The sequence below is a fragment of the Emydura macquarii genome, unplaced genomic scaffold (assembly GCF_026122565.2).
Source record: "Emydura macquarii macquarii isolate MOO-44397 ecotype Brisbane River unplaced genomic scaffold, CSIRO-AGI_Emac_v2 contig_2768, whole genome shotgun sequence".
Lineage (NCBI taxonomy): Eukaryota > Metazoa > Chordata > Testudines > Chelidae > Emydura > Emydura macquarii.
Window position 1 is genome coordinate 1,442,737 of NW_027132905.1, and position 27,492 is coordinate 1,470,228.

At 43.0% G+C, this 27,492-nt stretch overlaps 1 protein-coding gene across 3 annotated transcripts in view; it reads right to left on the reverse strand.

Annotated features, from left to right (window-relative positions):
• Window positions 1–27,492, reverse strand: part of SGCD (sarcoglycan delta) — a 425,473-nt gene that overhangs the window by 129,047 nt on the left and 268,934 nt on the right. The gene's annotated exons all lie outside the window — the stretch shown is intronic.

Here is a 27,492-nt window from a genome sequence, read left to right on the forward strand (position 1 = left end):
CTCTGCAAAATGAAAAAGCAGTGGTTTGCTCCTGAAAATTTTGCAAGTGCATTAAATGTGGCCCTAAATATTTTCATTTAGAACAATGTTTTGGACATGGTAAATCTTGTATTGCATGTCATGAGAAAGAAAACATCAACATTTTACATGGTATGAGATAAAATCTTGCATCTACAGTCCTTGCTTTTAGGCAATTGTTGGAAGTTTTCCTCCCTCCTTTTCTGTGCTGTATATACCGCCAGACATATGAGGGCCCCTTCACTCCGAAGAAAAACATCTCTTTTCGTCAGTAGTTCTCATTAAGCAATGCAGAGTACTTTGCAATTTCAAACTGCCAAAGGAATCCTTTATCTTCCTTAGTTTATATAAAATGCCAGATAATAGTTACACATTCTCAGCTCTCACTAAGCTGTTTATCCTCCGCTGAACTTTCCTTTCCTTTTGATGTTGCTTTCAAGTTCCAAGAGTAAATATTGTTACTTTCTTTGTCATCAGTACATTGAATTCAATAGCAAGGAATGTACTTACTTTTCAAGGCCTGATCCTGCAAAGTGCTGAGCATCTTCACCTTGACACTGAAGTCAAGACAAGTTGAAAGTGCTCAACCCCTTACAAAAGACACACTCAGCACTTATCAGGATCTGACCCTTAGACTACAGAGCTGCTCTTCATGAAAAACAAAAGAGCATTGGAACTTCTGTTTCCTTTCAATAGCCCATTCCCAGGTACCCTCCAGTAGGGCTTCTTTGTGTTACAGCTACTAGGAAAAGTTACCAACATTGGTGCAACTCTAAGCCACAATTCAGCACAACACTTAAGCTTATGCTTAAATTTAAGCATATGAGTAAATCCATTCTTCTGAGTAAAGTGCTCGATCATATATTTAAGTCCAATTGGATTCAATTCAGCTACTCACGTAAGTGCTCGTCAACATGACTGTGGGTTTCATAATTAGGCACCGTATATTTGTGGACACTTGTAAATAATCCTTTTTAGCTTTCACAGTGGAATGAACAATTAAACATATTGACCGGACACATGATATGCATGAGGAGAGCATTCTAACCCCAGGCCAAAACCACCACTTTTAACAATTATATAGAAAAGAGCAAAGTGAAGAATGAAAATAAATTGAACAATACATAAATAAAAATGAAAGCACACACAAGGTCGCCAGGGTTTCTTGTTTGTTTGTTTTTCCTCTTGTTCACTCCTTGAGCATTTCAGGATAAATTAAGAGATCAGGAGTAATTAACTGACACATGTTCTTGTCTTTATTTTAACATCGTAAGCTCATTGATTCTGGCAGACCTTTTTTCTCGAGGCTGCCAAAATCTGAAACCAATTTACAAAAGAAACAGTCATCAGTCATTAATTGATTTTTGATTCCATTTTCCCCACTGAATCAAATTAATATCCTTTAGGTGTTCTCATATAATACAACAATTGCCTATCAGATGCACTTCATAGTTTCCTCCGTCTCTTCCATCCTCCAGTACAAAAACATTTCAAGGAAAAATGCTCATTCCTTAGTTCACATGCGATGGAACCAGCCAGACACAACATGACACCAACCTAAAAGAAGCCAATAAATTCTGTACACCAACTTTTTCAGGGGAGTAAGAGGTTTGTGTTTCGAGGACAGATACACACAACAGTGTGCTGAATTTCCCCATGATAATACTACAGTGACACATACAAATCGAATGGGCGTGACTATGTATTCAGTTGTGCGCTGTGGGCGATATTCACCCCTTCACAGAGGGCCAGACCAAAACTTACACACCACCACTTTTTATGGCGTCAGTGGGACTTAAGTAGTACAGAGGCCACACACTAGCACTCTGCATAGAAGGAATTTCACTCTCTTTCCCAGCATATTAATGCTGGCTAAATTACTTCCCTCCCCACCCCCCAAAAAGTACTGCATCTGTCCTCATTCAAGAACACTTTTTGTAATTATGTTAAGTGTAACTGACCTATTATAAAGCAGATCCTCAGCTGGCATAAATCAGGGCAGCTTAATTGATTTACAATAGTCAAGGATCTGGTTTTTAACTCCTGATTCTTCACTCACTCTCTTTAGAAAGAAAACAAATACAAGTACAAATGCATTTCAGAGATTTCAGGCAAGTTGGTATAATGAATTCAGCAATCACGCTTAACCTTTACAATTCAGAGTTGAGTCCAAACAGGGCTTGTGACACAAAAGTTTAGCAGTGCAGCTGTGTTGTTGGTGGGGAATAATCCACATCACCAACAGAAAATGTAACTGTCACAACACAATAGGTGGCATAATTTCAAATGGTGAAAAACGTATTCCTGCACTGTGTGAGAACGGAGACCCAACTTCTAACCAAGGAGAACTGGGTGAAGTGCACACAGCAAATGATTTAATTGGCAAATGTAGCCATTTTTTTCCTGTTTACACACCATGAAGCAGCACAATTCATTTTTTTAGTAATGTAATTGCCATTTGAAATTGTTTAACGCACACTTTATGCAAACATGCTTCGGCCAATGGGTTGATCATGAACTAAACACCTCAACAGAATTCAAACCAGTCCATGGGACTGTGGCCCTGCAGCATTCCCCCAGACTGTTATTCCAGTCGGAAGATTGTTTAGAGTTGATGCTATCGCAAATGAAGTATGTAAATGTCTTCCCCGTACTTGAGAGCAGTTAAACAGAAAACGTCAGCTTCTAGTGAGTACCCCCGTACTGGGAACAGTGCAAAACCCAAATATCAAAATTCCTCAACTACATATTTCTTGAGATATTTTGCCTCTTTTAAAAAGATCCTTGTGGTGATGTATTTCCTTTGTGCTACTCAGCAAGTCATTTATGCAAATAATATTTCTGATTTTATAAGGGGATGTCACGCATCTACATCTAAATCTTCACCCAAGACAGTGTTAGCAAAGAATATTTTAGCTTCAGCGGAGTTGTTTCTATGTTTTGGCTCTGCTCGCAGGTGCACTATATCATGACTACAGGCCCTTTGGCATTATGTAACCTTCCATGTATAACTGGAATGAAACAGGAACGACATTCATATTGCAATTAAAAATACCTTTACAATTTCCTTAGGCACCACCCCAATTATTTTAGCTAAAGGTGCAGTAATCTTCTGCCATAGTGTAGCACAAGAAAGACAACAGTTGTTCCTGCATCTAACATTTCAATTCCGAGTGTACGAACTGAATCTGAATGTCATCACACACTGATTATACTTGTGCGTTAACACGCCATGCTCTTTTAAACAGCACCTTGAAAAAGCTGTCACATGGAAAAAATGCATCTTTTTGTATATGTATTATGACTTCGGCAATATCACATTTCACAATGAAGAGTTTCCGGTAAATAACTGTGCCCTGGCTCCACTTCCCCCACCCCTCAGCAACAGTCCTGTAAAATATGCAAAAGCCCAACCACAAGGAGTTTGCAAAAAAAGTCCCAGTAAAGACTGTTACCTATCTATCCTGTCTAGCTTATACTGTTCCCACCGCCATAATATCTGAATGGCCTCAATCCTCATTCCTTTAACAAATATTTGCCAAAAGGAACCTATTTTTCACTCCTTTCTTCCCTTTCACGAGGAATATTGGGGGGGGGGGGGGGGGGGGGGGGGGGGGGGCAAGGCACATCATTGCCTTAACTGACAGAGGGCGTCTGACATTGGGAGAAAGCTGATATATTCATTCTCACCAGACTTTCCACTTGGATACTAGCTAAAGCAGTATGTGGAGAAAAGTGAACCTGTCAGTATAGCAGTAAATGCCATATTCTGGTTAAACTCCAGCTACTGTACAAGGCAGCAAATCAGTCCTTCGGTTACAGGAGTGCTCTATGTCTGTATATGTGAGTTTGGTGACACAACCAGGAAAAAAAAATCATTTTGGGTTGACCTGAACTGAAAATTTTCTGAGTTTTTTAGCTAGCCTTAAAAGTCCAAAACATTGTTTCACACCAAAACAAAAGATTTTGTTCCATTTTTGAGATTTTTTTTTCCCGCCTGTAAAAAAATAAAACTAAAATAAAACTCAAAACAAAAAGTTTTTATGTCAAAAAATCCAAGTGTTTCATTTTGAAACTTTTGAAATGAAGCATTTTGATTTTTTTCCTCCAGAAATTGTGTGCGCATGTATAGTGTGTGAGAAAGAGAGAAAGGGTTTTTTAGTTTTTTCCATCCAGAATAATTAGGGAAATTTAACACAAATTTGCAAAACGTTTGGCTGTCCTGAATCTGCATTTTTGGGCAAAAAGAAAAAAAAAAGTTTCATTTGAAAATGTTTGTCCAGATCTTCTATTTACCTCCTTTTTTCAGGAAAGCATCAGAAGTTCTGAGTCCCTTCTTCATATTCGCTTAACTACACAGATTTTTTTTTCCTCTGACAGTAGTAGGATTGCCACGTTTGTCCTATTAGGTATGAAGTCAGTGTCATGGCACTGCATCTTGTCTAGTTAATACCTGTCCTATAGCGTGGTTAAACAGAAAATAATACATACAAAAAATAAAGTCCTAAACATTTAAAACAAAGTCCAAATGATTTATTTAAAGACATTTTTTTCTCAAAGAAAAAGCATTCGTGATTCCGTTTTAAGGCTGATTGCTTTTCTTGCCTGAGAAATGAGGGCGGGGGAAGGCAAAAATGAATCCCTAGTTTGATGATGATGATGATTCACTGTGCACATCAGTTCTCTACATAATGGGACTAGAGTGTCCTTTTATCTGTCTTATTCCTCAGGACAGATTAAATGATAAGTGGAGTTTAGAGCTGGAGTTTACTTGCAGACTGGTAACATTCTGTTCACTGAACAGCACTCATCATTTTATCTGAAGCCTCACAGAATTGTCTGAAATGTTTAGGCAGCCTACCAAGTAAATTATTTCCCTTCATCTCTTACAGTACCATCCAAATCCACCTGCTTTTACTCATGCAAAGTAAGTCAATGGGCTTCAGGGCCAAGAGCCAGTCTATTTTACTAAACAGGACTGTTTGTGGGGGAAAAGGCCCTAAGTACTTTAAAATTTCCAAGGATACCTGCACAGCTAATCTTCACTGGACCTGTACATGTCTTCTGCTCTTCTAAACAAAGATTTTAGTGTTGTATACTATTGATTTACTTGAGCCTCTTATACTACAGAACACAATTTTCACCATATGGGCTTTGGTAAAAATATGGTGCTTTGAAATTAAAGCAAAGGGTAAACTGCAGCAAATTTTGGGCTAGATTTTAGCCACAGCTGTGCACAGGCGGTGACATGGAACTGTACAACCCCAGGAGGGTGCATCAGAAAGACTGTATCTCTGCGAAAGGTACTTGCTCTTTGCACACGAATATGAGCAATCTGCTCCACGTTAGGATATCCGTTCCAGGAGAGGGAAGATGTTTTAGATCTTTGGCAATCTGAGCTGAAGGTGGCAGGTTAGTTTTAAGTCATAGGAGAGCCTGTATTCCTTGAACACTATTTCAGCTGTTTAAATTAGATCTTTATGAGCTCTGTGCCAAAATGAGGAAAAGGTTTCTGTAGGAGTCAGACTGTATTTTCTCTTTTCATAACAACACGGGAGGATTGCTATTTTATCAGTGTCACAGGTCCCAGCCGAGTGCCCCCTCTTGGACACTCATCAGACAGCTGTGAGGGGATCCAGTTGCTGGATCCTGTGTGTTTTAAGCCTTCAGAGTCTGCATAGAGTCCAGGCATGGCCCCATGGCATAGCGTCCCTAGGTGCACTCTTGGAATGCAGATCTCTCTAGAGCAGCCTCCTGAGTGTTTAGACCTGTGGTTCTCAACCAGGGGTGCACATACCCCTGGGGGCACACAGAGGTCTTCCAGGAGGTACATCAACTCATCTAGATATTTGCCTAGTTTTAGAAAGGCTACATAAAAAGCGCTAGCAAAGTCAGCACAAACTAAAATGCACACTGCTCTATACACTATACACTGAAATGTAAGTGCAATATTTATATTCCAATTGTATTGTATGGTAAAAAATGAGAAAGTAAGCAATTTTTGAGTAACAGTGTGCTGTGACACTTTTGTATTTTTTACGTCTCATTTTGTAAGCAAGTGGTTTTTAAGTGAGGTGAAACTTGGGTACTCAAGACAAATCAGACTCCTGAAAGGGGTACAGTAGTCTGGAAAGGTTGAGAGCTACTGATTTAGACCAGACAGCCCACTGCCCAGTCCCTATTGCCAGGACTGACCCCTTCAAATTCCCCCTGTTGCTTAAACATACCCTCTCCCAGATGTCCAGCTGTGTGGGCGTTCTGGCTATAGGTAGTGTCTTAAGGGCACATAAGGTGCCGCACATCCAGATTTTGCATGAGCTCTTAACCCACCAGTTGCTCTTTCTTTAATAGCATGAGAAATACACAGATCCATACAAAAAATAATCAACCCTACATGCATTTCCCTATCTCGGTTTCTACAGCACTCCAGGGAGTTCTTTGGATTAGGGTCAGGGTCGCCTGGGGCCATGCGGTATCCTGCTGCAGTGCACAGCTTGGGTTCTGAAACATGGAGCCTTATCACAAGCTTGCCTCCTTTGACCTTAGCCAGTCCTCTCCCTCCTGCCCAAACGTCCTGTGTAGCTCCTCTCTGTCTTCCTCCGGTCAGTCCTTTTACAACCTCCTGCTTGGTCCTAGTTGGGAAGTTTTTACTCTTTCCACTTCCCTCCTCCCCACCGACAAGAGGAGAAAGTAGCTTCTCCAAGCCTGAGCAAACTCAGTGTCCCAATGTGCTTTATTCTCAATAGATGGTGGTTGAATGCTAACGACCCACCATTGTCCCTGGTCTGGCAGAGACATAACCCAGCCCCCTCAGGGTAGAGACCACATTTCCATAGGGGCATTCAGTGAGGCAGCAACTTTCATAGTCACAACTTCATAATCATTTCACCACATCAACCAGAAATCACAAGCCATACATACATAGGTTCCCCCAAATCATCACAGCCAATGAACCAGAGTAAGTTAAAAATAAAGACTCTTGGATGGGTGCACTCTGAATCACATTGACAAGCCTTGTGGTGGACTCTTTCTACATCAATTGTGGGAAGAATGTTTTGAGCGTATCGCATCGTATCACAGCCTTCTACCTTTTAAGAAAGACTGGCCCATCTTAGGGTATTGTGATTTGCTCTGTCTTCATTATCTCATTTAGTTTCTAGTTTAGTGAAGTCTTGGCAAGACATATATTGCAAAAAAAAAAAAAAGACTCTACCGTTGGAGCTTTACTTCTGTTCTCAAGAGCATCTCCACAGTTTTACACCACACGAACATTTGATAGCATGGCTTTAAGTGACCAGAGACTTTCAGAGATGTCAGCATTCTTGCGTCTGGCTGAAAGGACACTAACTTCTTTGAGGATTCTGCCCTATGCTGCTTCCTACTTCTTGGGATGGTTTTGCATTGCTGCTTTTGTATTTCAAGTCACCTTGCCCTGGTTTGGAGTTATTGGTAGCTGGAGACAGTATTGAATTGGATAGTATTGTGTTAGGTCGACACATTTTCAAAAAAAGCAAACTGAGAATTAACTGAATAAATTTATCTCAAATAATCCTCTTGGTGAGCTAGGTAGCGATATTGCTCTAGGTCCTCCGTGACCCCTTATGTTGGGGGATTGCTGAAATACAATTCTGTACGAACTGCTGAGTTGCAGGGGACCGAAAAGAGACCTGACAACAACTAATGTGATGCTTGGATCTTGACTTTGATTGGTTTCCCGAAGAGTTTTTAGACTTCTGGATTAGAAGCAGCCACATTACACATTAACTTAATGAAAACTACAGTATTTTACTGCGGTAATAGAACACAAACGTTGAGGTCACAGACCACTCAAATGAGGATGCTGAACAGATGTTTTTAATGTCCGTTTGCATTTTGAACGGAAATAAAAGGGCATGACTCAAGATTCTCTATGGCTTTAAAATTTCTGCCAACAACTTGCAAATGCTAACTACAGACGCAGAGCGATCCACCAAACTGGATGAGTTTGCAAACTTGTCTTTTTGAGGAGTTAGGATTTAAATAATTGAACTAAATAGAAGAGAGAGAAGAACAAAATATCCAGTAACAACATTGATGAATTTTTACAAGATCTTAAAACTCTAGCAGCAACAAAGTCTAAGACCTGGCAAAAGTCTGGCAAAGCAGATAGGCTTTAGCGTTCTCTTCCAGGCGGAAGCTTATATCTAAATTTAATTTTATCAGATTTAGACTGGTCTGCTGACTAGGGGCTAGATTCCCAACTGGTGTAAGTCAGTGTGAAGTTCTCCATTCCAATTCTCCATTCCAATTTAGAATATTTTGCTCTAACTCTACTATTATTATTAGCTACTATTTATATTAGGGTAACAATTAGATGCCACAACTGAGATCTAGGCCCCAATATATTGGGTGCTGTACAAACACACAGTGACAAACCATCCAGGTCCAAAATACTCTAATCAAAACAAAGAAAGATTTAGAGGGAAGACACAGGCACAGAAAGATGAAGAGATTTGGCCAAGATCTCACAGCACGTCAGTCACAGAGCCGGGAATATAACCCAGGCCTCCTGAGCACTAGACCAACATCCTGGCAGCGGGACCATGCTACCTTTCCACTAGTCAACAAATAATTGTGGGCTAATTTCATCCCATTGAAAGGAGTGGAAATGCAGCAGGGATGACTTTGGTGCGATACCTTAGTAAGGAGAGACAGCTTCCCTGACTTCTTGCATTAGGACCCACTCCCCTCTGCCCCCAATGTTTGGCATAAAATTTATTTTTTTCTTGTTCATTGGATTTCTGCAGGTCCAGGTTTTGAGCCCTTACTGCTGGGTTCTTGAACATCTCAGAGACAGTTTTAGGTTTCTTCCTGCCTGGCCCCTCACCACCTGTTGCTCAATTTTCATTCTTCCATATCTGACGCATATATGTGGCTGTTTTTTGAACTGACCAGATGTGGAAAACCACTAACTAAGAAAAAAAACATTAAGAGTAAAAGAATCTCACTCTGGGTGCATGAGTAACAAAGCCACACCTTGCAAATTTTGTAACAGTATCTTTACCATTAACCTTTTAAGAAAACAATCTCTAAGGACAGCATGTCCCTGGTTTTAGTGGGGTGCAGAGCATAAGGAGAGCACATAGTGTCTTTTATCCTGATTCTCTAACACACTAAAGCACTTAGATAGAGAAGCAATCAGAGACCTCTCCCTCATGGTACCTGGATTCCCTGAAGACCCAGCTTGTTGCTCAGATTCATTTGTCTCATTTATTCATCTACATTATACACTGGAGATGTACCCGCGTCACAACGTATGGACAGCCATCAGAACTGAATGTGAAGTTCCCTAACGCTTGCCGGTGCTCAGTTTACCAAAAGCAAGTGAGCCCTCTTAGAGGGGTAGGGATGAATTGCAATGTTTGGATCTGGAGTTGAACTCCCCTGGAATTTGCGGGCTGGGGAGGCTGAATCTGGTATAGATCTGTCTCTTGTGTATATCCTATGGAGCAGGTGGACTTCTACTCTAATAGGTGTCAATCCAGCAAAGTGGTCAAGCATAGGCATAGCCTCACTGAAGCAAACGGAAATACTCACTTGGCCAAAGTAAAGCACGAGTTTCATTGATTGGTTGGATCCAAGCTCTAAAACGCATCTTGTTGGCCTTTCCTGGCTCTAAAAATTTCAGTGTAAACATTTCCTAAAGCCCAGGGCTTGGTTTTAAGTACAGAACTTTGCATTTTTAACTGGTAACACAACCAAGTCACATCTCGCTAAGTTTTCTAAGTGTCGTATAGTGTCATATATTGAGTAGAGCTGCCATTCCTCATTTGTGGCAAAACGCATTATCTGGTTTGTTTAAATAAAGATCAGCGGAATGTGTTCAGATAGACCAGCTCAAACCTCTAAACATGAAAAACAGCTCTGGGTAGAAGTCAATACCATTTATTTTTTTATATACTGAATATTGTGCCACATCTTATTCTGCTTCTGTCAATAAGTAGGCTGACTAGGGCATCCTGAATACTTTCCGGGATTTGTGTTGCTCTCTAGGAGAATGACGGAGAACTCTGTATGGACTGATCAAGCAACTCATTAATATTTCACAGCTGGGCTCAGGTTGACTGGCAGTAATTACTCTATAGATTACTTTTTCATTTGCAGTGCAGCTGGTCATCCATTACTTTCTCCACGGCTTTGAAGGTCCAATAATTCCAATTATTGTTATCAACAGGAGACAGGTAAGTTGGCTCTGTAAAAATCTGCACTGACATGGACACTGCGCTTTGGTAACTAGAAGCCACTTTCATTACAAAACCATTCTCTGGAGTGAAGATGCTTGCATACAGCGACAGACCCCCTTATCAGCTAATCTAGAACTGAGTATTTGTTTATTTGTGAAATACTGCCTCACCCAGGGCCGGATTAATGCAGGGGCTTTAGGGGCTGCGGCCCAGGGTCTCGGGCTAAGGGGGGCCCCGGCAGGACCCACGGGTGAAGAGGGGAGCCTGGCACCAGCCGCCGCCGGTCCCACATGCGGGGCAGTGAGCTGGTTGCAGAACCTTGTCTGCGGGCGGCACCGGGATGGCCCTTCATGATGCATAGAGGACAGGGCGCTAGCCCCTCCCCCCCAAGCCAGAGCGGGTGAGGCCATCCATCTGAGCCAGCACCGATCTGGGGGGATGGGGCGGCAGGTGAGTGCAAGATTCTGGGCCAGCCCTTCATGGCGGGCGGGGGGCTCAGGAGGCTGAGGGGCGCTGCTCCCATTCCTTGCAGCCTGTGGCTGCCCTTTTCTCTGGGCTCGGCTGTAGGGAGCCGCATGGGGCTGGACCATTGCAGGGCGCTCTCCAGGGCCTCGCGGTCAGAGACCAGCTCACCACGGCAGGGCTGAGAACCCACCAGCTGTTGCCCTATAGAAACCTGCCACTGAAAAGGTGGCCACAGATCAGCTGCAGCACCAGCTGCTGGGAGGTCCTCACTGGACCAGTGACGGGGGGCCAGGTGGTGCCCACCCCAGCCGGGGGCCTTGCTAGGCAGGTCACAGGCTGCGCCGTGCCACGGCTGGATCCCAGGAATTTCCCCCCAGGGCCTGCACAAGCGGGGAGAGTGGCTACCCCGAGGGCCCCCGTGCCTCAGAAGTTTCATTGGCTTCTCGGGAACTCGGTTCGCAGACAGCAGGGGCCGGGGCCGCAGGCGTGGGCAGGGGGTTGTTATTTTCCAGGCTGTAGCCTGCCCTGAGGCAAGCCCATCCGGCCGACAGGTAGCCCAGGGGCTGCCCCGATCCCAGCCCTCGTCCCAGGCAATGGTTCCAAAGTGCGGCGCAGAGAGCTCCAGAGCCGGCCGCCGCAGGGATGCTGAAGGGAGGGTACCATCTTATTGGGGAGTCATGCTGCAAAGCATTGCCAGGCGCCCTGGTTGGTCCGGTTCCCACCAGGGCTGCGCCTGAGCTGCGGCGGGCTGGAGGGGCTGAGCTCCCCCCCTAAACCCGCCCCCATCAGATCTCATTTCCCTAAAAAAAACCCCAACTCCCATCTCCTTCCAGTTCTCCCTTTCCCCCTCCTCTCTACGCCAGTTTTCCCTTCAGTCCCGACTTGGGGGCCCCACAAAATCTCCTGTGGGCCCAGGGCTATTAGAATTAATCTGGCCCTGGTCTCACCCCACAAATGAGAGACAACCAGTGTGGTTTCCATACCAGTTACCCTACAATCCAGACTATATATGCTCTGCGGAATGTTATTAAAAACTTCTAGAGCAGGAAAAGGAAGTTTACACTGCATTTATAGGCTGTGCAGCCACTTTGAACGGCATATTGGGCTGCATTAGTCAGAGCATTTGCCGGCAGATCAAGGGAAGTGATTATTCCCCTCTATTCAGCACAGGGGAGGCCACATTTGGAGTCTTGTGTCCAGTTTTGGGCCGCACTACAGAAAGGGTGTGGAGAAATTGGAGAGAGTCCAGCAGAGGGCAACAAAAATGATGAGGGGCTGGAGCACAAAACTTATGAGGAGAGGCTGAGGGAATTAAACTTGTTTAGTCTGCAGAAGAGAAGAATGAGGGGGGATTTGATAGCAGCCTTTAATTACCTGAAAGGGGGTTCCAGGGAGGATGGGGCTAGGCTGTTCTCAGTGGTGGCAGATGACAGAACAAGGAGCAACAGTTTTAAGTTGCAGTGGGGGAGGTCTAGGTTGGATATTAGGGAAAAACTTCTTCACTAGGAGGATGGTGAAGCACTGGAATGGGTTACCTAGGGAGGTGGAGGAGTCTCCATCTTTAGAGGTTTTTAAGGTGCAGCTTGACAAAGCCCTGGCTGGGACAGTTTAGTTGGGGTTGGTCCTGCTTTGAGCAGGGGGTTGAACTAGATGACCTCCTGAGCTCCCTTCCAACCCCCATCTTCTATGACTCTCCAGTTCCACCAGACTGGTAATACTGGTGTGCACAGCTCTGATTCAGCAGCAGCTCCATTTATTTTATTCTTTGGATAGGAGTGAGATTGCTTATCTTCGTCTCTGTGGGAGGGCACCTTCTGGATGGTCTCACACCATTGTCTAAAAGCGCACATGGGAAATGGCTTCTCGTGCACTAGAAGTGGCGAGATTTGTAACATTATGGGGGCAAAGCTGTGTGGCTGCTTTATCACCCTTTCCCATTAATCTAATCAAGCACCTTTTGTCCCAGCACTACCCCCAGGTGAAGGCTGCTCTTGGTGATCGAACAGTAAAAAGTTATAAAATATGCTTTGCTCAGTATGGCTCCCGCTCTTCTTTCATATGCTGTACTTAATAAAAAGGAACCCATCCTCTTATTAGAAATACAGATTCAAATGATGCCCACGGGCTGATACACAGAATATTTTGGACCAGTGGGTCCCAAGCTTTTTGTATTGGCGACGCCTTTCACACGGCAAGGCTCTGAGCATGACACCCCCTGGATGGCTGAGGCTGTCAGTCCCACACATGGCAGGGCTTGGATTGTCAACCATGCATAGGACTGACAGCTCGCAATCCCCACCTAACCTCCTCATGACCCCCTGAGGGGTCACAACCCCCAGTTTGAGAACCCCTCTTTTAGACAGTCTTCTCCACAGAATACAGTCTCGCTGTTGTCACAATCCTGCCCTGCTGAAGAGCCTCAGGGCAGCAGGATGTATATGTTGGTATTCCCCAAAGATATCAAGGCCTGCACTACTCCTTAACATGACTAGAGGGAGATGTTTAAAGGCACAACAAGGTTAGGCTTCCAGGCAATGGTTGCTGGACACCTAATTGCCCTTTGTCTCTCTAAAAAATGCTCCTTGAGCATAACTAAACAATTTTAATTTCTCTGAATTTCCAATGAGGAGTGGTGAAGAAAGAAAGACATTTATTTTCAGCAGCAATTGTAGGAGGCAGGACCATGACGATCAGCAACAACGGATGTTTGGTATTTGTGCCCCGTTAATTCCAAACTGTCTTGTTTTCGTCAGATGAGATCACAGAGCTCTCTCCTTCCACACAGTTTGACAGACTCGGCCTTCATAGACATGTTTCTAGAGCCAAACCTTATTAAAACTAAAACATTAAGTGGCAACAGTCCAAATTCAGCTTGCTACAAGAAAGATGTGAATATTTTAGTATGTGTAGATAATTAAAAGTTATATGACTTTGGCTATTTAACTCCTTTTCTGCTATCAATTCAGGAAACGTTAAAATTCAAATCAACTATTGAGCAAACAGATGTTGTGTCTTATGAAAAAGAGGAATATATAAATGATAAGTAGAAATAATTTCTAAGCTATGTTGAGACAAAATAGTAAATATGAAGGTATACTAAACCACTAAATACTGTGGATACATGGACACAGGTCACGTAACAAAATCTATAAGTAAGTTGTAGCCCAAATTCTCCACTGTGGCTTAGAACTGCTCAGTCAAGGACAAGGGGGCTGTCAGAGAACCTGCTGAAAAACTCCCAGATTCTCACAGTCTATATGTGCTGTTCTTGGCATGGGACAGAATCGCCTAGGAGCTGTTATAATGTATGATAATTGGGAAGGATCCCCAGGTGGGGAGGGTTCTAAAGCCAAAACTCCTGGTGTGAATACTATGTCCGGGCATGCAGGTACCACATGACCATTAATCTGGAACTGGACTCTTCCTCCTCGAGTGTTCCTCCACAAAGATTCTAGTCAATTCAGATTACCTGCTTAGGTCCTGAGGCTGCTGCTCAGAAAACGGTAGCTCAATGAAGAAACCCGAGTTCCTATGTGGGATACATTATAAGCACAACACAAGAGTTGGCGGATGGTGGAAAAGTTACATAGTTGCCTTCTTGACCCAGAGAAAGACTGAACCTAAATCAGCGCAATTATTTCGGAGAGGTAAACGGCTATACAAACTGATGACTTATTTCAGCTCCCTGATATTGAATCTTTTAGCACCTGATAGAAACCACACTGAAATCCACGTTCCGCTTTCCGCTGACTTCAGTGGACTTTGGATCAGGCCTGTAATTCATCCAACACTGGGCCCTGCTGTATCTGGAAAGTCGGGAAAACCAAATATTTAACACATTGACAGTGAACACACCCAGCTCAGAGGAATATGCAATTAAAGGCCTTCTGACTAATCAGACACCAAAGGGGAGTAAAGCACAGTAGAGAATATGAGCATTCTGAAGGAGCCAGACATCTGCAATACGCTATGCCAGGAATGCACATTAATGTCATTCCAAACAAATGTGGAATGATGCATGTGTAAAATACCCACTGAGAACTTCCATTGCCAGGACAGCAGCCTATGCAGTCAGAAAAGGAGAGAAGGTTTTTTATAAAGGGTGAGGGAAGGAGCATTTATGTCAGAAGTCTGGTGGTCTCAACTACAGAGAAACTGCAAATAAAGCATGGCATGTAGCTCTCTGGCATCCTTAGTAAAAGCAATGCATCAGACAAGCATTTCAGTTACCTTAGTTCATTATGGGACTGACCCTGATACGTTTCTACTCCAGCCAAACTCTTCAATGCCTGCAGGAAGAAATTCTGGGTAGGGCTGTAGGAGTGGTCTCTCTCTTTGCACTGCTTGTTAGCCATCGTTCTGTACTCAGTAGCTGAAGGGGGATGTGTGTGTTTTGGTCACAGATAATGGATTTTATGGGCATAACAATGATCCTGCCTGAGCAAAAGATAGTGTTTGTAATTGCTCAGCTGCCATGGTGATGAATGTGATATGATTAGATTAGATTGGTACATGAACACTCATACGGACTAAGTGTGAGATTTCCAAAGACGTTTACTCTCACTAACCCCCTTCTGACCCTTTGACAATCCAAACCTAATCTTGCAGGTGCAGATTTGGGAGACTAGTGGCTTCATGACCTTATAGTAGTTGGTTACTTTCTGGTAAGACAGGGAAAAGGAGAACAAAGCAAAACTCTGTAACTTTGCATCAGGTTGGATCTCATAGCACTGTTGGACTGAAATTTCCTGAATTGCATTTCATAAAATGCAATAGTAGATGACTTAAATATTTACATCCAAATCCAAGCTGAGACTGTTCATTTGCACATCATACAATTGTACCAATTTATTATGAGTCATTATTGTCTATCCTCCTCCAAAGGATTCATTAACACTGAAATATGAGAAATAGTCTATTCTTTATCAAAAGGTAAAAAGAGGTAAGCAACATCAAAGAACCTACCAATACAGGGATTGGTCCAAAGCCAGTTGGAGTCAATGGGTGTTTTCCATTAATTTCAGGGGGCTTTGGGTCAGGCCCATATTTTGTAATTAAACTGGCCTCTGATCTACCTCTAAATTCAAGCTATGTTCCAAAATTAGTTGTCCAAAATCTGAATCTGCATGTGCAAAGCAGGCAGTTGAGTGAATAAACACTCATCTGCAAATGCTGCGTGTGCATGAAAAAGTGCCCTTTCAAAAACATTTACATGTAATTTAAGACACACAAATTGAGAGGCTGACATTGAAAATATGGGTCCTTGTGTTATAATAGTAGTGGCTAGTTACTGGGGCAAAATCTACTGCATAAACTGCACAAAGTTACTTTCCTCCTAGTTCATGAATCCTCTGCTCTATGGAATTTGTGGGTGGGGAAAAAAGACAAAAAACACGTGTCTCCAACAAACTCCTCTGAACTGGAGGCAAAGTTACTCTGGGTCCTTATGATACTGTACACAAATTCTTAGATTTTTAAGACTAGAAGGGACCGTTGTGACCATCTAGTCTGACTGCCTGCATAACACAGGGCAAAGGGCTTCCCTGAATTAATTCCTGCTTCGAGTCCAATAGCTACAGAGATGGGCAAGTGTCATCCTCTGTCTGTTTTTAAACCAACGAGGAAACTGAAGTACAGAGACAAGTTCACACACCAGTCAGCAGTCTAGCAGAGAACAGGCCTCCCAGTTCCAAGATTCACTCACTACACCACAGCTGACCTCCTACCACATGTTGCTTTAGTGCCAAAATAAAATTCTATTACCTCAGCTTCCAATTACATCTGCTTATGGGTTAATTTTACTTTGATAATTGCACAGCTTTGGCTCCAGTAATACCATCTTGTTTTTAGTTGTACATCCCAGCACGACTGTAAAATGACTTTAACTTGTCTGCATTTGGCTTATCAAACACCTGTTGGGCTCTGTTCCTGCAAAGATTTATGCAAGTGTTTAAAATCAAGCACATGCAGACGTCTCTGCAGGACTGGGACCTTGCGCTGTAACATGCCATCTCTTGGGTGAAGAAGTCCCCATGTCACCTTATGTATACTAAACAGGTCTATTTCTCTAAACTGCATAACAAATGATTTATGTCACTTTTTTTGTAAATCACACGGCCCGTGCTTCATAAACTACAATACCAGGCTAATTCTCTCCTCTCTCAGCTCCACCACTTTATAGCAGCACCGCCTCGCTCTTAAATCTTGCCAGATGATTTAGGCCTGGTCTACACTAAGAAAGTGTTGTCGACGCAAGTTACAGCGATGATCAAAAAGTGCTATCATTTCACTTTTCCCTGTCCACACAGCACTTGTGTCACCAAAGCGCATCCAGAGCTGGTACTCTAGCATCAACAGGGAGAGCAGTGCACCGGGGGTAGCTATCCCACTATTCAATTCACCACCTTGTGCCACTAGGCGTTGTGGGAAGGCGGTGAGGATCACAGTGCATCATGGGTGGGGTCTCAACATCCCATTATGCAGTGATTTCTGTCCCATTATTTCTTGGGTTTCTGACTGCGTTTCGCTGCATTTTTCAACAGCCCAGTTTCCTGTGCGCCCGCCATCTCTATCTGAAAGAATGGATCCTGCACGGGTCTCCACTGTTGCTATTGGTGTTCTGAACACATTGCGGCTGGTCATGCAGTATATCATGAGCTCCCAATCAGAACTGGAATCCGAGGCGCCTGACCTGCTGTGCGTCATGCAAAGAAACAACGCCGGATTACTGTTTACATTCACGGAGCATCTGCACACAATGTGCTTTTGGGCACATGAAACAAGCACTGAGTGATGAGATTGAATCGTTATGCAGGTCTGGGATGATGAGCAGTGGCTGCAGAACTTTGGAAGGTGCCACCTTCATAGAACTCTGTGCGGCGCTCGCCCCTGCCCTGTGGCCCAAGGACACCAGAATGAGAGCCGCCCTCTTGGTGAAGAAGCATGCGGCGATCTCAGTATGAAAGCCGGCAACTCCAGACTGCTACCGGTCGGTCGCTATCACTTTGGAGTCGGGTGCATGTCTATCCCCTCAACCAGCTGTATAATGCAACCAAGCAAAGAACAGCCGTACCTCATATAACCGAGCAGCATCAGCTCAAAAAAATCACTTATCCGAGTTCTCCTCTCCTGCATCTTGCATGCCAGACTGGAGGGCAGGGACTGGCTTGAGCCCTCTGGGGTCAAGAGGAGGTCCTGGCTCCCGATGTCACCAAACGACCCAATCCCCTACTCCACATCGCCCTCCACCTCGACCTCTTCGTCCACGACTTCTTCATCGGGATTGAATCTGGTGTCCCCTGCCTCTGGGCCAACGGAGGTATCTACAGGTCTCTTGGCATTGAAGGTGGAGGTCACCGCTGAGGATGGCTTCCAGGTTCTTATAAAAGCAATGGTTTGACTCCGTAGCCTTTTGGTACCCCTGCTGCAGCTCCTTGATTTTCGCACGGCACTGCAGCGTGTCCCCTTCATAGCCCTTCTCACCATTAAATGAGAAATTTGACCATATGTATTGAAGTTTCTTCAGCCAGAGCGGAGCTGGGACTGCACAGCCTCCTTTCTCCAAAGGCCGATCAGATCCAGAAGCTCCGGTGTGCTCCAAGCAGGAAAGTGTTTGGTGCGTGGAGCTGCCATGGTCAGCTAGGAAGACGTGATGTGAGCTCTCTACGCCAACCAGCCAGGAAATGGAATTTCAAAAATCCCCAGGACTTTAAAGGCGGAGGGGCAGATGGCTGCAAGATAGCGGAGTTCAAACTATGGCCAGAGTGCCATTGATGGGCATTGTGGGACACTTCCTGGAGGCCATTTATCACAACATAACCAAGTGCAGTGTCTACACTGATGCTTTGTTGCTAAATGTTTGGTGCAAAAATCTCTACACCTCTGGTTGAGGTAGTTTTATTTTGTTGCAAAATATAGGGAGTTGGGTCATCTGGGGCAGGGGGGGAGGGGGGAGAGTGGAGGAGAATTGCATTGTACACACCACCACTGTTTTGGCGCAAAAAGCTGACTTTGGTCAACAAAAGTTTGTAGTGCAGACCAGTCCTTAGTCTCCAGTAGAATCAATGCCCTGATTTTACCAGCTTGACAGCAGAAGGTGACTGAAGAGTCCGTACTGCTCAGTTCAAACACTCATTTTTAAGTTCGATTAACCTTTAAGAAAAATGCCCTTTAAGTACATATCACTTCAGCCATAAAATACGTAATCATTAACGATTTAAAGCAGAAAGGAATTTAACTGAGTTAGACATCTTGTAATAGGCCTTTTGACTAGGGCCATTAGGAACATTTTGCTTCAATTCAGATATAATTTTTCATCCTGAGTGGAATTCACCTGAAAAGTAGGCAGCTGCTTCTGCTCTTTTCTCCATTTATTTTTTAAAATATCTATTCAGACTTTCAGATTTCTAAATAGCTTGAGGTTATGAATGCCCGATAGCTTCCAGTTAACATTTACTGCTGCCTTAAATAGCTGAAACCCATCAGAAACCTCCTAAGGATAAATACAGGGTAGAGAGCAAAAGCAGTCATTTTATATTTCAATCCTTGGTAGGTAAAACATGCTGAAATCAGGTTAAATTAATGTAGGCATCTTCCCTTTCCATTTTTAACTCTACAATTAATTAAAGTAACTGGGGCCACATCTTCAGCCGCTGCACAGCTCCACTAATTTCAAAGGAGCTTTGTGAATTTACAAGAGGTTCTAAGGTTCTGAACCAGAATGTCTGGAATGGCATCTCCAAGTAATCTTAGCACGTGAAGAGAGAATCTTATCATTCATGTATATGATTAAAAAGTTACACATGCAGCTACATAATGAGTCCTTTTGGCATCTATGAATGATCTTGTTGGTCTGGTATCAACTCAAGAAGAAACTACTCTTAAACAGAAACCAGCTGTGCACACTTCCACTCTATAAAGACACCCACTATGGCCCCGATCCTGAAAACACTTATACACCTTTTAAACTTTAAGCTAGTTAGTCAAAAATCAGAATCCTGAAGGAAATTTCAAAATGTGTTTCTGTCCTGAACTGGTACAATTTTTTTTTTAAAAAGTCCTATTCTCACAAGATGTAGGGGAACGTAAATTCTGAAATGCTTTGAGGCAGAAACAGCTAAATTATTTTACTGAAATCATTTGTTTCAATAACGAGTAAGTAAAAATGAAATTCTCCATTTCAACTTCAAATTGTTTAAAAAAAATTTCTGTCAAAAGTTTTGTCAAAATCGACATGCTCTTGCGAGTGTTTTGATTTTGACTAAACAACATATTCTGATGGAAAACTGTTCGGTCAAAAATTTTTCGACCAACTCTACTTTAATGGTTTGATAAAGATCCATTGAGCAAGGTAAGTTTGTGCATGAGTGTCCACATGATTGGGGTCAGTGTTTGCCAAAAAAAACTACCCGGGGGAAAAGTCCTATAGACTTGACTAGAGAATGGTACCCTCTATTCTAGTGGCCTTCTTGTACAATCATGGAAAATTCTCTCTCTCTCATAGAATTGTATAGGATTTTTTTTTTAAAAGCCTATACTAGAGATATGGTTATTAAATTCTTCAGATTTTGTAGCGTTACTTCTTATAAGACTAGTGTTTCTCATAAGACTTTTCCATATGGTCAAAACTGGAAGGGAATAAAGTTTCTGAATTATACATTCCAAGTATTCTAATGCAATATTGCAAACACTGAGGAGTATATTAAAAAAAAAAATAATCCCCCAAAACCTTACAAACATGCTTGACACAATGTTTCTTGAATATAGTATATGGATCATCACTGCACTTTGATTTCAGAAGACTCCAGTACAATTAAGTTGATGGATGCCAATGGGGGAAAAATTGTATTTAAGGAGCAATAAGTTAATTTATTTGATTATAACAAGACAGTGTTTCAGCACCTCACCTGACGTCTGTGTCTGTAATGAGGGGAAACTCCGTAAAGAAGGGATCTTATTAAAAATATAAACATTGGAAGACCTATTATCTTACACTCACGCAAACAGTTGGATTACAAAGAAGAAGAGATTAGAGGAGTGCTCTGATTCTAGAGCCAATTAAAGGTCCCTTAAACCTTTACTTTGCTGAGTCATTGCAAAGACATAGACATCTATGAATGGATGCTTGTAATTCTTCATGAGATCCAGAAGTAAAAAAGGGAGGTTCAAGACACCCTGCTTCGACAATTAGGACACAGGGACACAATTAGGACACACTTGTCATTGACTAGGGTCATTGGTGAGCCCTCTCAGATCTATGGATGGGAGTATCCAAGGTAGCACCATGGCCCTGAAATCTAGTGTAAGACAAAAGTTGCACTACTGACTGTTTAAATTTTAGTGGATTATTTTAGAAATTGGCACAGGAGGCTGGCAGCTTCAGTAAATGGCTTCGTGTGTATTACCGAGACATTTCACACAGCTTCCGGGAGTCAGAATGAGTCACACGGGGAGATCTGCTTTCTGCTATATATATAGTAACACAAGAAGTGAAATCAAACTGGCAGGTTTCAGTGGGATTCTCCATGTGTGAAACGGATTGTCCACATGCCTCATTACAGACCCTTAAAACAATATAAAGATCTAAAGATTTAACCAGAGCACCCTGCAGGTTTTGCCACAGTATAAATCTCTGTTGAAAAGAAAGTTTGGATGAATGGTAGAGTTCTACCCACGATGCATTTCATCATCTATACAAATTTGTTTTCAATAAGATTTTTAGCCAGATTATCCTGTATACAAACAGCAGTGGTAACTGTAAAACCGAGCAGTGAATTCACTTTTAACTTCACATTTCTTATTGGAAGGATTCATTTTAAAAAAGGAGAGGAAATGATATAGGTTAAAAAAAAAAAGAAAAAAGATGACAATTATTAACTTCCATTTACCAGAATTTGTATGTTATTGCCCCGTCGACTACACATTCCCATGACATATGTTCTCCATATAGCTGTGGTTGATTTCATCAGCAGTTCCGTGCACAGAGGACTTCATGGTGAACCTTGGGATGTGCTACGTGCTGCAGAGATTCCCACAACACATCTGTATTTGTTTTAGACTGGCAAAGTTAATAGGTGTTTAACGTGCAGCTACATTATTTATTGCTAACCCAAAGCACCAATAACTGCTGTTCCTTATGGAAAACCAGCCGAGGTTTTTCTTTTCAATGGCATAGCTACTGTCTACCTTTCAAAGCTTAACACCCTCTCCTCTGGAATCTGCCTCGGCTTCTGGAAGCTGTTCATTATCTCACTTGATCGGCTTGAGTCTCATCTCACTTAAACTGATGTAAATCAGGAGCAACTCCATTGATTTACATCAGCCTGAGGGGAAAACGGAGTCATGCATCAGAGGAATGGTTGTTAAATATCCATTTAGCAGGCTATCCAGGCAAAAAGTGTGTGTTTCACACACTGACACTTAGGTATGCTGTACGCATTTTTCCGAAAAATGAAACCTCTCCTCACCAGGGTGTAGTTTGGGGGGTGGGCGTTGCCCCCCCCAAACTGCAAGCTTTGGGCATGTGCGGAATCGTCCCTCCTCTCCCCCCCCGAACCCTCACACGTGGTCCCCTGACCTGACTGGAGCTCCCACCCCCTCCAAATATAGAAGTCAAACTATGCCTGTGCTTCTCTCTCTCCTCCTTTGCTCCAGGGGCAGGTAACTTACTGCTGCCCTTTTTAGTGGGTGCAAATGCCTTCTGCCCGGTTGCACAGTCAGCTATGCTGGATGGTGCTCTGGGGGCAGAGACGGGATCCGAGCTTCTAACCCCTCCCCACCTATCTGCTTGGGGGAAGACAGTACTAGGTGCACCGCTCCTTCCCTCTGCCCGCTGCTCCAGCTGCAATGTGGGAAGAGTTAATGCAGCAGCACGGGTGGTAGTCGGCTTTTTACTCTTTATTACCAGGGCTACCAACCCTCCAAGACTGTCCTGGAGTCTCCAGGAATTAGATTAAATTAAGATGAAAGATTAATCTCTAATTACCGATTATGTCACGTGATAAAACCTCCAGGAATACGTCCAACCAAAATTGGCAACCCCACCCATTACCCATGTGTGGCAGTGCTAGGCAGGCCCACTATCTAGCCCTAAATGTTTAAGACTCACATGCTGCTCTTGTTTAAATAAAGGAAATGGTAAACCAGCGTCTCTTTCCCTTAAGAGTTTCCTACTGGAATAGGGAATTTAACAATGAATGCAACCTTCCTGTAAATAAGAGATGAATTATCTCTCTCTGTCTTCAATTTCAGTTAACTTCTAGCATCTATATTTTCCTTGGTCAACGCACAAGACTGAGTGACCTTGAGGTCACTGACTGACTAAGACAAATATCTGCGGTCAATGCTCGTTGACATCGGCCTTCAAATGAAGATGAAATTTGCCAATCCCATTATATGGTTTTGCTTTCCTGACCATGCCTTATTCACTCTATTAGGGAAACAAACAGCACATATGAAACACAGGCCTTTCATTCCCACCCTTTCTATATCCCAGCTGCTAGCTGCTCAAGTTAAGTTTTTGATTTTTTACAAGAAGTTAGGTTATATTGCACAAACTTGTTGGGTCATTATCTCATTTGGTGAAACCTGCACATAAATACCCCTTAATTCAACAAATACATAAAGGAAGAACTCCCTCTGTAGCTCATGGAAGAGATGCAGAATATAAAAGTCACTGACTCTTTTAGGTTTCCCAAAACAAATTGCTTTAATATTCTGTTTTGAAAGACTATCTATTTGTTGCCAGACACTATACCTTCCTGCTAAATCATCTGAATTAGGATTAGCAAAAATGACTTCACCCACATGAGGAAAAAAAAACAACCTAAAAAAGTCCTATTTAATGGAACTATATGGAACTAAAGGTATTTTTAAAAGGTCCTGAAAAGAAAGGCAGCCTTTTTACCAGGAAGCATGTCTGCTTCTTAAGCAAGAACACTGGAAGGTCACATCCCTTTTTCAAGTGCTTAACCATAACAGCAGGATTGAGAGATACCTAGGATTTTCTATGAATGCAATTGGCAAGCAATGAAACTTCTATGTCCGAGTCAACTGTGGCTCACTAAGCTGATTCTGAAAGGAGAACTCATTCCTGCTAAATATTTCATGTATTTCATTATAAATTTAACAGAATTGTATACCTCAAGCAAATAATAAGACAGGCGCAGGAAGCATGTTCCTGCTGAATTATATTATATTGTATGTTAATGAACCTTGCAAGAATACAGTAATGCAGAATGCTTTTCAATATTCATATATATTTCAGAGAGAATAAACAATGGGACAAAGCCATTTATACCACTTTCATTTATGGATTTTATTCATCTTTATTTGTATAGCACCTGTCTTCAGCTGCCTAATACAGGCAAGGAGTCTAATACGGTCAAAGGCCACATTTACCACCACTGTGCCTCCAATGGAAGCAGCCAATGGCCATATGAAAGTGACGGTAGATATAATCAGGTGACGGCTGTAATTCAAGAAAGACACGCCTGTAACTAAGATGGATGATAAATAATCTCAGAGACAAATGAACTATGCGCTCCCCTCTTTTACATGCCACAGATGGGAACTGTTGACAGTGACTTAGCATACGTAATGCTTGGTGACATGTCACACTCCCTATGGAAGGAACGCCGTGGGATGTAGGAGCACTGCACATTAGGAAGTATCAAAAAAATGAGTAGACTGGGAGAGGTTGGTCATCCACGTCCATGTGACCCTTGCTAAAACAGACTTCCAAATTAAGCACATGATATGTGATGGGGACCGGCTGTGAGCATTGACTAGGAACAATATTCTGTGCCTACCTATCAGAAGCACGCCTCGGGTGGGTGTCCTAACCACATGCCCACCGGCGGACAATCTCTGGCAGTACGGTGAGATAGCGGCATACTGTAGAAAAGCATGGATGGGGTCTGTATCGGGTGTGTGTTCTGTAGGGTTTCCATGGCTATAGCTATCTAGTCGAATATAGGCAGGAATATGGTTCCCATCAATAATCTGAGTGTCTTTCCCAAACATAGTGCATAATGTGAGTATTTTGCAGGATGCTTCGCCACAGCCTTTTGCAGCAAATGACTTGGGATGAAAGTTGGCTGCAGGTTCAGATTCTGATGAAAGAAAGAAATTTATGGCCATATTCTCCCTCTTTTGCTGTAGAGTGCAGAGAGGGGGCAAAACTGAATAAACGGGTGTGGAGAGCCCCCCACCACAGGACCACGGAAGGAAGCAATGGGTCCAGCCCGGCACACTCCTCCACTGCAGCAGCTTCTCTATCTCCACCTTGTCTGTTAAGGATCCATTGGATTGGGAGTTGAGATGGACAAGAGCAGGAGACAGAGTGGGGAACACAGTGCATCCTGGAAAAAAAACACCTGCACATCCAGGACCGGTGGCGGTGTAAGAATTGGGCCTACACATCTACCCACTTGTGAGCCTAACTGTGGGAAAGTGAATGGAAGTTTATAAAAAGTGCTACAAGAACCAACAATAAATATTGATGGGAAAAGGTGCAAAGAGGAGTAAAAAAGACTGAATTAGTCCAAACAAAGAGGCCTACTGATGTAACTCAAAGACTCGTTTAGTTTGTGTCTGAGAAGTGTGGAACGAAAACTTGGCAAGTTGGAAGTTAGGCTTGATTGGTGGACAAAAAAATGAGGGTGTGACAGACATGATAATATCCTGAATCAACCTTATTGAATTAAATGAAGTTTTACTGAATTAAGTCTACGTAGTTTAGGAGTTCATTGTATTAAAAATGCAAATGTTTATGTATTATTGTGGAGTTGTATGGAATTTCTTTAGGAGGAGGAAGACATGACTAATGCTATCTCTATGAAGCGTTATGAATGTCTGAGATCTGTTTGGGACAATCCATGAGAAGCAGGTTTCCCAGGAGGTTCTTGGGAGGTCTTTTGAAGTGACACATTGTGTACTGGTTACTTGTTTCTCAAAACTTCACCTCAAAGGCCCCAAACTATATAAAGGATGACCTAAATTCTTCACGTGTGTTCTTCTGGGCACAGCATGCTGCAAGCCTGAAACCACAGGAAAACCTCTGTGTGGGGTTCTGATGGACCGCTTATCTGCCATAGCCCATGCTGGAGTTGCAGTGAGGTCCGATAAGCTTATTAGCACGTAGGTAGGTTTGTCTGATTGTTTTCAATATGCAGTCTCTGTAACGCTTTTACCTTAAGAATAAAATGGGCTTGCTTAGAAAGAGCTCTGTGGTAACTTATAATTGTGGCAACTACACGGTGTACGGTCTCTGAAGAGAAGGCAAAAGAAGCCTGCTTAGATGGCAGTATAGGCAGGGAAGTGTGCTGCCTGGAAATAGATCTGCTGTAGGAATCATGCTGGGGGTGTTCTCTGGTGTGGGCTATACAAGAGGTCAGACTAGATGATCACAATGGCTCCTTCTGGCCTTAGAATCCAAATACCCCAGTCAGAAGGGAGAGACAAAAGTGTCTGCACCCAAGAGAGGCAAGAGCTGGGGAGCCCTTGCTGGACCCCAGAGGCAGAATACAGGTGCAGCATCCCTGAACTGTGACAGAGGGGGAGCTATTCTGCCCATTGCTCCCTATTGAGGTCCTCAAAAAGGGACTGTGGATAAATATGGACTGACGAAAGCAAACGTAGACTGACTAAAAGACAAAGGAAGGAGTGAGCTTCCTCGTCACAGCTGTCACCCCCCATCATCTCCTGGGACCTCGGACCTTCTTCATCCTAATCCTGAAAGATGTCCTGACCAGACTGGGCCAGAGAGAGATCCCGATGATAATGCCATCTCCACCTCTACAGACTAAATCCTAGCCGATCCATGGGATGTCTCGCTCTTTCTCTCCTTCTCTTCCCAACTTCTCCTCCCTATCCCTCAGTCCTTGCCTTCTGCCTAACACAAGTCTGGCTTAGCTAGCCCAGGCTGCATATTTTGCAAGATTGCTATAAGCCTATAACCAGAAAGGCAACTAAAAGCAATGCGCAAAACAGCCTGACACCGATACAAGTTTGCCAGGTCTCAGAGTGACTGATCGGGCTGGGTGCTGGGCTTCTGCTTTTCCAGCAGTTAGGCTACAAGTTGGAGTCAACTCCAGAGAAAGAACCCGCATTTTCCCTCTTTGCTGTTCTTTTCTCTCTCTCCCCCACTTTTGTATGTGTTTGTTTATTTTTTTTGTCTTAAATGAAGCAGGATCAGACTTCGACAACAACAGCTCCAGCCCATCTCAACTAGCCTCTTTACTTTTCCTCAAAAAAGCAGCTATTACCATGTTTAATACCAACTAAGAGCTGTCAAACAAGGATTTTTTCCCCCCTTCTAAAGGTTTTCTCCAGTGAAAGGGAAAAAGACCAAGGGATGTTGTTAAAATGAAAGGCTGACTTAATTCTTTACATTTCAAAAACTTTAACTGATTTTCATTATTTTCTGTATCTTTAATAAAGGTTAAAGGATTTTTAATTATGTGTTTTCCATGGGACTAAGCAGGCTGAGGTCTCTGGATACCGAACCCTGAACCTTGTTTAAAATGGTCTAATGTTGCAGAGTTATAGAGTCACATCAACAATGGTGACTCTTTGGACCCATATTTTCTATCACACTTAATACAGCATTCCTCAGCTGGTGTAAATTTGCATCCACGGGATTCAGTGGAGCCAGATGGATTTTCAGCTGCAGAGATATTGTTCATTTGTTGTTCTTACAGAATTTAGCTCTGGTTGTTTCTGCAATTACTCGTAGGAGAGAAATAAAAAAATCAGCCGGCAAAGAGACAGCGAGAACCGCACAAAA